Source organism: Gracilinanus agilis, chromosome 2 (genome assembly GCF_016433145.1).
Source record: "Gracilinanus agilis isolate LMUSP501 chromosome 2, AgileGrace, whole genome shotgun sequence".
Taxonomy (NCBI): Eukaryota; Metazoa; Chordata; class Mammalia; order Didelphimorphia; family Didelphidae; genus Gracilinanus; species Gracilinanus agilis.
The window spans coordinates 309,948,503-309,961,361 of NC_058131.1; positions in this window are offsets into that span (position 1 = coordinate 309,948,503).

Genomic DNA, 12,859 nt, shown 5'->3' on the forward strand with positions numbered 1-12,859 from the left:
AATTATTTTGACTGGCTAGATAGCCATATAAAAGAAGAACTCAAACTTTTTCAGTTTTCAATATGGGATATACAGCAAAATACCTTATATGTTAATATAACATTATGATTAAAGGAGCATTTTCCTCACAAGAACCCTATTATCAAATAGAGGGTGTAATTCTTATCTCCATTTTACAGATGAGAAAGCCAAAGATTAAGTTTAAATAACTTGCCCACAGTCACATACATCTACTAAATTCAAATCAAAGTTAAAATAAACTAGCTCTTCTAACTCTCCAAGATCAATACTCTTTTACTACTACACTACATCAAAATGGCCAGCTCAACAATTTATGGCCAATGAAAGTGCTTTTTAATTATAAGTTGGAGTTCAGTCTGATCAAAAGCTAATAAAAATGTTATTTATTCATTTATTTATTTATTCAACAATAATTTGTTACTGAGTCCCATTATGTGTTTAATGTTGGAGACAGAAGGTAGAGAACAAAGTGGGTCGATATGAGGATGCCAGTAAGATCTAATAACTGGTAGACAAAACATAAACACTGATAGTTAAACAAAAGAACTAAATAATGCCACAGTATAAGGAGTAGCACAAGAAAATATGAGATAAGTGCCATATGAATTGATACAGATAAAAATTTAAGGTGAAATTTGTTTCAAAGTACATGCATATTTAATTCAATCCAATGATACATATTTATTAAGGACCATGTCTTACTTATATCTTACACTATACTAAATACAAGTCTGAGATAACAAAGTATTGATTTTAATTGCTTTTTTAAAAAGGAGAGAAAATGACCACAAATAAAGGTATAGTCACTTTGCTACCTTATTCAGGATACTAAAATTGAGTGAAAAACATTTCTATTGCATATTTTTCAAACTCAACTATCCCTTGTTGAGTCTAACACTCTTCTATAAAATAAACAAATCTGAAATCCTCCTTGCACTGCCTTTCCAGTTCTACCCCAATGAGATGGCATCATGTTACAGTTCTGGTACCATCTTCTGGTGTCAGGTATCAACTTTCTCATGGCTTTTCCAGTTATCCTGTGGACTCAGATATTAGTATTGCACATTAGCTATCACTTTACCAATACAGGATTCTGAATGCATTAAAACAATTCAACTAGAAAACTTAAAATTTCTATTTCCCAAATGTTAATATTTGACAAAATACAGGTAGGAAAACTTCCCACCCAAAGTGCAATCATAGGACTTAATATGACTGAAAGAAGGGACATAACTCTCCCACATTTACTCCAGAAATAGTTACATTTGTTAACTCCTTCATCTATGCCGGGATTGCACAAAAAGAAATAGCAATAAGCTACAAATTCTGAAAAGGGGTCATAGAAGCATAGGAAAACAGACCAGAAAGCTCTCAGTAGCTTTCTAACCAAAGAAACTCCAGGAGGGAAAGAAGACTACCCAATGCCCTGATTAAGGGAACCCCACTGGAGTAATAAATACAAGTCCCCTGACCAGGAAAACTGAAAGGGAGCCATAAAAATAACCAGTACACAGATGAGCAGCCACAGAGTTCTGACTGGGGACAATGCAGACTGCAAATACTCTTGTACAGACACAGCAAGGATTGAGGAAAGAAGCAGCAGAAATGCAGTCTGACCACCCAATCAAGAAGGTACAGAGCCTGGCCTTGGCACAGAGCCCTAAATCAGAAAATAAAGCTGAAGGCATGAGAAAACAAAGACTGAACATTTCAGAGAAATATTATAGGCCAAGAATAATGCCAGAGAAAATCCCAGAAAACAGTAACTCCACAACTACAAGAGAGTTTCAGAGTTTAAAAAAACTGACTTCAAGGACTAAAACGGTAGCTAGAAGAAATGAAGCAAACAACAATAAACGTCAATATAAATGAAATAAGAGTTCCTAGAATTACAAATTTTTTTAAAAAGAGTTCTGCAGGAAAGAACAAAGCTTAGAAGAGAAGGTGGAAAACATTACCCAAGTAACAAATACTCTGAAAATTAGAATGAACCAAAAAGAACTCAATGACTTCACAAGACAAGAAATAGTAGAACAAAACCAAAAGATAGGAAGGGGTGGGGGGTGGGGGGCGGGGGGAAGATAGGAAGAACTACAAAAAACGTAAGGTATTTCCTATCAGAAACAAATGACTTGGAAAACAGTTCGAGGAAAGATAATATAAACAAATCACCAGATTCCCGAAAAACTGTAACCAAAAATCCTAGATACCATATTTGAAGAAATAAGAAATTAAAATTGCCCAGACCTTTTTGAACCTGAAGACAACGTGAAAACAAAAAGAATCCACCTCTTGAAAGATACCTCAAAGTAAAAATCTTATAATGTAAGCCAAAATCTAGTTTCTAGATCAAAGGGGGAAAATGCCATTAGCAGTCAAAAAGAAAGAATTCAAATACAGAGGAGTCACTGTCAACATTACATAAGAAATGACCCTCAAAAAACTGAAAAAATAAGGCAATTTTAGAATCACTTCAGGGACCAGAGTCAGAAGCCCATGTGGTTTTCATGTACCACACATGTTCTTGTTATGACCATCTACACATGATGAAACTCAGAAAACCAGGGCAAAGGTGTTTCCATCCCCTGAGGAGGAAAAATCTTGAAATATGAATTACAAAAGGCAAAATATAACAGCTAGAGATAATAACTTGCCCTTTAAGACTGAGTATAATGGTGCCAGAGGAATTTTACAACTAGAATAATGTAAATAAAAACATTAAAAGGCAAATGAACACAAGTTAAAGAGAAGTAAGTAAATTTGTTACTGAAGGAACACATAATGAAACATATTTTTGGTAGAAAGGAAGGATGAGAAATGTACACATTTCAGAAGCAAACACACTTTCTGCCTTGCTTAACATTTTCTTTGTTAAAAGGGAGGATTCTATGGGGGTGGTACATATTATTAAGAAATTGGAATAAAAAACAAAAGGCAACAATAAAAAGTAAAAAATCAGGGCATGCTTGACTAACATTCTTTTGGTTACTAGACTATAGGATCAATGGAATGCTATAAATAACATTTCTCTACCAGAGGCAGATAGCTGACAAACAGAGAGAAAGAACTCTGGGCCTGAAATCAGGAAGATCTGAGTTCAAATCTGCTCTCAAAAAAACAGTCCATAGCCTTGTGACCCTGGGAAAGTCACTTATCCTCTATTTATTTCAGTCTCCTTAACTGTAAAAAGGGAATAATCATCATCATAATTGCATGTACACTGCAAGTAAGGATCAAATAAGATAATAATAGTAAAAAATGCTCCTAACAGTAAGGAGTTCAACTAAAAGAATCTTAACACTTGCTTTCAAACAATCAATATGACAAATCTAAAATAGGGAGTTGTACATAATTAGACAGCAGGTTGTATGAAAAGGGTCTGGAGATTTAGTGGACTGAAAAGTTAGGATGAATCAGCAAGTTTCTATGGCAACCAAACAAGCTTAACACTAGGATTCTTGGAGAAGCAATGCGCTCAAGACTAGGAAAGTACTCATAGTCCTGTTTTCTGTCTGGGTCAGAGCACAACTGAAGAGTTATGTTCAGGTCTAAGTGTGACATTTCAGGGAGGAAACTAGTAAGCTAGAGAGTTTCGAGAGGAGAGCTACCAAAAAGGTAAAAGGCCTAACAAAGTGTATGCCATATAAAAATCAACTGACAGAGCTGTATGTTATGCCTAAAGAAAAAACAATGTGATGGAGGAAGAGGTCACAATACTATAATGATCAAATTTATACAGACATAGGATTAGGCTTCACAATGGGAAACAATTCTAACGGAAGCAATAAACTAACATTTCTTAACAGCCAATAAGAATGTACAGAATTCCAACCAACTTTGACTCCTAAAAAATGTAAGAAGGAAGCCAAGGCAGTTAACAGCATCAATACAAAAAGTTTGGCACCATACTTGAAGAATAGTGTTAGGACATTTATGTCACAAGATAGTAAGAAGCAAGAAAATAATTACAAACTACTAAAACAACGTAAACAGAAAGAACATGAATGAAACCAATATGACAAAGCTTGGTCCTGGAAAAGAATTGGGGAAAAAGCACTTCTTTCACTGAAAAAGTAAGGAGCTATGAGTATGGACAGTACATTCAGGTTAAGGTGGATTTATACTGGGGATGCAAATATGGTTCAGCATTAGCAAATAATATGGTTCAATATTAGTAAAACAATAAATTAATTATATTCAAAATAACACTACCCAAAATTACATCCTTCTCTCAAAAGACAAGGTAAAACTTTTGCCAAAGTATAACCCTCATTTATGTAAAAAACTCTACAAAGTATAGGTAGAGAAAGATCCTTTATTAAAGAGTCTAATTTAAAAATATCTAAAATCAAAATTATTACATGCAATGAGAATACAATATCAATAAATAAAAAGCAAAAATACTACATTTGCCCATTATTATTTGACATAGTTCTAGAAATACTTGCAATGGGAATAAGAAAAGAGAAAGAAATTAAAGGAATAAAGACAAAAAGTCAGAACTATTCCTATTTGCTAATGACTGATTTGCTGTAATCCTAGGAAATAAGCAAATAAATCAATTATTATTAAAATTAACCAGGAAAGTTTCAAGACACAAAATAAACTGGAAAAATCAACATTATTTCTATGCCATAAAAAAATCAATGGCAATTGACTAATAGAAAGGGAAATTCCATTCAAAATAACTATGAAATGCCATAACTGGGAGTCAGTCTATCAAAATACATTCAATATTTGCAAAGATACATTTATAAAATTCTCCCTAAGGAAAAGAACAATCTAATAACTGGAGAAATAGTGCACATATTTGGGTGATACCAATATAAGTAATAATATTACCAAAATTGGTCCAAAGATTTAATGTTATAGTAATTAAACTATCAAAGTTACTTAACAGAGTACAATGAAATAACAAAATTTATTTGTAGGAACAAAAGATCTAATATGTGAAGGAAAATAGTGAAAAAGGTAGGAATGAAGGGGGAATAGCACTTCAAGACATCAAGATGTATTTAAAATCAGTAATCAACAAAACAATTTATTAGTAGTTAAAATAAAGAAAAGTTGATCAAATGGAAAAAACTAGGGAAAAAAGAAATCTCAACTACAACTCAATAATTCAAGGATAGATAAGCCAAAAAATACAAAATACTAGAAAAGAATTTCCTATTTGATAAGAATTACTGAGAAAAATGGAGAGCAATCTTGCAGAAATTAAGCTTAAATTACATTAGATCTTACATTTCAAAATAAATCTAAAATTGATACATTACAAGAATATTAAAAATCATTATCACAAAAAATCATAAAAGAAACAAAGCATATACTTTTCACACCTATAAATAGAAAATGACTTCTAAACTAAATTAGGGATAGATGTGATTTTTTTTTAAATATAGCTTATTTAGATTACATGAAATTGAAAAGCTTTTGTACAACATAATTAATATATCTAGGAAAGTGACTAACTGGAAAAAAATCTTTTTATTTTTAACCAAATCTCTCAGATAAGGATTTAATTTCAAAAATACACAGACAATTAACAAATACATAAAAGGAAAAGTCATTCCTCAATAAAGAAGTGAATATTAATAAGCAATTTCTAAATAGAATTGGAAGCTATTAACAACCATATGAAGAAAGTTCCAAATTACAAATAAAAAAGAGAAATGCAAATCAAAACAATCCTCAAGTTTCATCTTACACCTAGCAAACTGGAAAGATAATCAAAAATGGGAACAGTCAATGCGGAAGTGGTTGTGGAAAGACAGGAATTAATAGCAAAACTATGAGCTAGTATGAGTTTCCATTCTGGAAAGTAATTTGGAATTATCCTAAGAAAACTACTAAAATATTCATATAATACTTTTACTTTTAGATTCAGAGACTACATTGTAAATTGTGTAACCGCAGTAAGGTCAATGATAAAAAAAAAAGACTCCCTCTGCATCAAAATATGTAAAGCAGCACTTTTTTAGTAGCCAACAATTAGAAACAAAGTAGATGCTCATCAATAGAAAATGGCTAAACTGTAGAACATGAATGTAATGGAAAATTACTGTGCTGTAAGAAACAATAAATGTGATATAGGTGCAGAAGCAAGGAAAGATTGACGTGAACAGATACAAAGTGAAGTAAACAAAACCAGGAAAACCATATTAAGAAGGCCAACAGTATGAATGGAAAGAAACATAAAACAATCAAAAATTAATGCTGTGAATTTATAAATAATCAAAGTCACAAAGATGATATATGAGAAAACACCTCATCCAACTACTTTGCAGAAATCTGCTTGCATAGATGTGGAATACAGTACACATACTGTCTGGGTTGTTTTATGGTTTTAGGTTTTTGTTTAATGTAATAATTGGTTTTGCTAAATTTTTCTCCTCTTTTAAAAAAAATCCTTTATTATAAGGGAAGGCTTTCTGGGAAGGAATTGGGGGAGGAATAGGAGAAAAAATCTAGGTGATATAAAACAATAGACATCAATATGTGGAAGGGGATCACAGACAGTGGACTCCACCACTGAAAGAAGTTCACAAACATGGAGCTCAGAAGCCAAAGTAGAAGACAGCAGTTTGTTCTTTCACAAAAGGGGCATTCCCCAGTTTTAGGTGCCTAAGGAATATCAAAGTATTGAGTCCAAAGATTCAATTTACAGGGTCTCCCAGTCAAAGAAATCTTCCCCCCCCCCCATCCCACCTTCTGTTCCAGTCAAGCTGTCATCATCTTCGACATATTTAAAAGATAAATGGATTACTGGGTTGTACAAGATAAGTGAGCTAGATACATTTAGTTAAAAAATTAGTGACTTACTGGGTTGTAGATTACAAGATTTGATGGATTGTGAGCTACTCCACCTGTCAAGATCTTTGAAATGTGAAAGGTCAAAGCTTTTGTGGGGGAGAGGAGGAAGGGTTCTAAAAGGAAGGGGAGGTACTAACTTCTATCTTAGTTCTTAGCACTTATAAAAAAGACCTAGATTATATACCATTCACCAATAACAATGTTTTCTAAAAAATATTCATTACTCATTTCTCCTCATTTTTCCCCATTGCAAAAGGCTTACTCTAACCATGTCATTCTCCCTCCTTTAATATGGATTTCATAATCTTCTCTCTATTCCAACTCCTGTCCTTATTAAAAAAAAAAAAAAGACTTCAACAAATATGTTGATGTTACCTTAAACACCCTGAACTCCCAGTACCTCAGTCTTCTGAGCTCTGATGACCTCCTCTTTCACTATATTATAGCTATAGAGTCCCCAGCTTCATCTCCCCATTGTCCACAAGTGTTTTAATTCTGAATTCAGGAGTTCTAAAATCTGAGTTCAGGAATTCTGAAATCATAGTCAATCATTTTATCTCTCTTTGTGCCTCATTCTTCCTAAATCTAGTTTTCAACCTCATCATGACCTTCAGTGCCTTCTATATTCAATATTCTTTCTCAGGCCATCAGCCCTGCTCAAACTTCACTTTCTTCCTTCCTTTCTCAGTTTTGGTCCTATAGTTAATCTATTCAACACCATACAGTCCTCTACTCTTGAATTCATTGTTCCTCTGTCCTATTTCAGTTTAGGGCTTGCCAAACACTAACCCCTTTTCCCCTATATTACTCTTCTATTTTTATGACTCTGCTCCCTGAGAGGGTTAATCTACAATCATTGCTTTCCCCTTCCTTTCTTTTTCAGACTTGTCTAAACTTTCTAAAACTTGATATCCAATATCATCATTCAACTCAAACTCCTCTCCAAAGTTACCAATGACCTCATAATTGTTAAATGTAATGGCTTTTTCTCAATTCTCAAACTTCTTGACTTCTATATTGTTGACAATCCTCTTCTTGGTAGTCTTCTCTCTACATTTTTATGACACTTTTTTTTTCCTGTTTCTCTTCCTACCTCTGATCACTCCTTGGTCTCCTAGGCTGGATCTTCATCCTCCAAACTCCATGGCTGGTCATTTTCTCTGTGTCTTCTACTGCTTTCTTTGATGATCTCATCAGCTTCCAAGTATTCAATTATCTCCTAGAGAGGATTCTCAGATCTATTTATCTAGCCCCAACCCCTCCCCTCCCAGGGCAGCTAGGTGGGACAGTGGACAGAGCACCAGTCTTGGAGTTAGGAAGACCAGAGTTCAATTACTAACTACGTGACCTTGGGCAAGTCACTAAACCCTGTTTGGCTCTATTTCCTCATCTGTAAAATGAACTAGAGAAGGAAATGACAAATCACTCCAGTATCTTTGCCAAGAAAACCACAAATGGAGTAACAAACAGTCAAACAAGACTGAAAAAAGAACCAAACCTCTTGTCTCAGCTCTCCATCTGCCAATTAGACATCTCAAAATGTAATAATTAAAATTATGACGCTGATGGTAGCTTAATAACTTTATTAAATCAAAGTAGTAGTAGTAGTAGTAGTAGTAGTAAAGAGAAAGAAAGATAGGAAAGAGGTAGAGAGATACTTAGCTTTCTAATCTATTGGTCGCCATGATGAACTTGTGGCTAAACTCTGACAAGGGTTCCTTCAGCCTCCACTCTCCAGCCAGAAGACCCCAAAGATCTCCTGGTCTCCACCTATAAGCTCTTTTCTCCACCCACTAACCCTCACACATCACATCTCAGGAACCAACCATAATTTCTTAATTTGCCTGGGCTCACCAGCGGGCAATGCCTGTGGAAGTTTCCCATCTCACTGGTTCCTTGGTTCTTTAATTTCCTTTCTCTGAAGGTTTACCTATACTTGAATTTACTCAGTAGTCTTTGACCTCCAGGTCACTGAGAGATGATGTTAAAAAAGGTAACATAATGGGAAGAAAAATTTGCTTCCGACAATCCTTCCTGTGATTCTATTGGGAGTCAAGCATGTTAAAAATCTCCCCACTTGGGGTCTTGGGAGATTAACATGCCTAGTCTCCCCAGTGAATCATTTCACATAACCAGCTTATACCTCTAAAGATTCTCTCACTAGAGGTGTATAAAATATTGCACTTTACTTAGAGGGAATTACAACAATTTGGGTATAAGAGGGAAAGAAGAAAGAAAGAAAGCAAAATGATTGATAGACGCATTGACAAAAAGCCAATTGGGGGCACTCCCCTTTGGCTTAAGAGTTTACATTCAGAATAAATGATATGTTCAACCCCCCTTCAGTTCAGTGCATTATATCCCAAAATTCACTCAGGATCTTTTGATGCAGTGTGTGGTTTCCACGGGCATCCTTATGGCACCTTCTCCAAAACATCCGCTTTCTTGATTTGGGGCATTGGCAATTTTTTTTCCTAAAAATTTCTCCAAAAGATTTTAAACCTTGAATTTTAGGATAATTATACCTCATAATTTTAATTATTACAAAAATAGATGTCTCAAACACATCTTAAATTTAACATATTCAAAAGGGAACTCATTATCTTCCTTTAATCAAAAAAAAAAAAACCACCTTACCTCTTCCTAACTTTTCTGTTCCAGGGAAGGGCACCACTATCCTCCAAGACACCTAGGTTCATAACACTTTATCTTCAAATCCTCACTCTCTCCTCTCATTATCCAATCTGTGGCTAAGTCCTATCAATTCTACCTTCAGAACAATTCTCACACAGGTCCTACTTCTTCCTCTGACACTGCTACCAAGCTGGTGCAGGCCCTCATAACCATACCTCACACCTACACTACTGTTAATAGCCTTCTGTCTGGTCTCCAGACCTCAAGTCTAGCTCTGCCAACCAGTCTATTCTCTATTTAGTGTAAACCTTAAATACAGAAGACTACCAAAGTAGCAACAAAGGTCTTTAATCAGGATGGAGGAACTAAAGTTGAGGAGGGAAAGAGGTTCAACACACAACACAGGAGAGTGCATGAATGTTCAACAGCAAAAAGTGATCAGAGAAGGCAGCAATGGGATGAGTTCAAAAGCTCTAGATGTGGATCTGCTAAAACCACTGGTAAGTTTCTAGAGATTTCACAAGATCTGCCCCAATCAGGAGGTCAATTAGGTCAAGGTATCCCCTTCTGATAAGTGTTTTTAACATTAATTATCAAATTCATCTTCCTAAAGCACAGCTGTGACTATTTCACAACCCTCCTAAACTTTGATAATGTGAGGGGTAAAAAGGGGGCTTTGGTTGAGTGAATATTAAAAAAAGGGATGGTTGCCAGGGAATTGAATAAATATGAACTGCCAATAAGAATTCCTCAAGTCAAAATGACTTTTATGGTAGTTCATTTACAAATGAGAAGAGGAAGAGAAAGTAAGAAAATCAGAGAAAAGATAAGGTAGGATAAGTAATCTAACAGACTTAGTAATTTGCTCTGGCCCCTGGTTCAACCAGGGCAGGTTTAACTAGTCCTTAATTGAAGAAAGCTGAGCCAAGGCCCGAGGGCCAAGGGCCAGTGATGAATGAAGCAAAAGCTTCAGTCTCGAATCCTCTCTTGAAAGGAGAGTTCCTTCAGAGAAATACAGGAAAATTTAGTCTTTAAACTCACCATGTGTAATTCTAGGGAGAGACTAAGTGCAGTCTCACCTAGTCCAAGGTCTCAGCTAGCTCTCTTCCAGGTCCAAGCAACGAACAAGAAATTATAGGAATTTGTCACACCCTTCTAAAAGCACTTCTTTTTTGTCACTTCCTGTGCAAGGTGGATGGGACAGGAGGAGCCAGAGAAGGAGTGGCTGACAGTTGGTGACAGTTGGTGATGGTTAAGACCAGAGGGATTCTGGGAATTCTCCAGAGGAGGAAGAAAGAGGAGGAGACTTCCAACGGGATCTGTGAGAGTGAGGAGTGGACATCCCAGCTTGGATCCAGTCCTAAAGGCTTCCTGAAGATCTTTCTTTGGACATTGAAACCCTGATTCCCTGGTCAAAGATTTCTTCACATCTCACCAAGCAAGACTTCAATAATCAAGTCAGCTAAGTTTTTGGACTTCATTTTGGGAGTGATCTCTTAGGCTCCTTCTCCCATTACTCAATCTTGCTGAGAGACTCTTTCCAGTTTGTCTTGCAATTACAGAAATGGATAGAAATAAGAAATAGAAATAGAAACTGGAGAAGAGGCGAGGAGAGACGCTTAGGAGTGGGAACCCCAAAGGTTCCCACCCAAGTGACGGACCCCATAAGAATAGAGAAGAGGGCACCCTAAATCCCTCTGCCTTTCACCTCTTCCCCCAAACCCTGAATTTCGAAGAATAAAAGCCATTCATTAGTCAGATAGTATTACAGAGTGCCTGAGAGACAACAAGGGAAAGGGGAACCACAGCTTGGTGTAGCTGCCTCCATCTTGGAGCCAAACCACCTGCTGTGAAGTTGACTGACCTTAGGGGAGGCTTGTGTGAACCCCGCCCTCATTCAGAATCAGATTGGGGTACTCCTTACCTCATCTTATAGGGAAGCCTCACCCCCAGCTCCTGTGGGGCAGCATGACCATCCAGGTCACCCAGTTTCAGGCTGACACCCCCTCGAGTGTATAACCGGCTAGAGGAGAGAGTCTCACCACACAGACTTTCTCTCTCTCCCCTTCTATCCCTAACACTGGTTGCTGGCTCTTTTTATTCTTATACCTCCTAGTTTGCATGTCTAATCACAACAGACGCTTTGCTTAGGACTGCACAGGAAGCAGTCAGATAATTCTGATTCATCACCCACTCTTGCACAAGGGAGTTACAGGCTTCCCAACATGTAAATTAAGTAATGATGTTTACACCTTTGGTGATTAAATCTAAAAATGGGCAGGATAGATTTAATCTCATTATCACAATAGCTCCCTATCACCTCCAGTATCAAATAAAAATTTTTATTTGGCATTCAAAGCTTTCATAAAATTTCACTGATGAGGATAACAATGAGGAGGCAACATATCAAAAATTTATGGGTTATAGCCAAAGCAGTACTCAGGAAAATTTATATCCCTGAATGCTTATATCAATAAAATAGAGAAACAGCAGATCAATGGATTGGACATGCAACTAAAAAAACTAAAAGAAAAATTTTAAATCTCTAGTTAAAGACTAAATTGGAAATCCTAAAATCAAAGGAGAAATTAATAAAATTCAAAGTAAAAGAACTATTGACTTAATAAATAAGATGAGGAGTTGGTTCTAGAAAAAAAATAATAAAGTATTAGTTAATTTGATTTAAAAAAAGAAAGAAGAGAATCAAATTACCAGAATAAAAAATGAGAAGGGTGATTTCACCTCTAATGAAAAGGAAATTAAAGCAATTTTTAGAAGCTATTTCACCAAATTATATGACAATAAATCTGATAATCTAGGTGAAATGGATGAATATTTACAAAAATACAAATTGCCTAGATTGCAAAAGAGAAAACAGAATACTTAAATATTCTATTTTGAAAAAGAAATTGAACAAGCCATCAATGAACTCCCCAAGAAAAAATCCCCAGGGCCAGATGGATTCACAAGTGAATTCTATTAAACATTTAAAGAACAATTAATCCCAATATTATACAAACTATTTGGCAAAATAGGCAAAGGAGTCCTACCAAATTCTTTTAGTGACACAGATATGGTGTTGATACCTAAGCCAGGAAGAACAAAAATAGAGAACATTGATTCAAAAATATTAAATAAAATGCAAAGAGACTATAGCAATATATTACAAGGATTATTCTCTATGACCAGATGGGATTTATACCAGGAAGGTTGATTTAATATTAGTAGAACCAGGGGGCAGCTGGGTAGCTCAGTGGAGTGAGAGTCAGGCCTAGAGACGGGAGGTCCTGGGTTCAAACCCGGCCTCAGCCACTTCCCGGCTGTGTGACCCTGGGCAAGTCACTTGACCCCCATTGCCCACCCTTGCCAATCTTCCACCTATGGGACAATA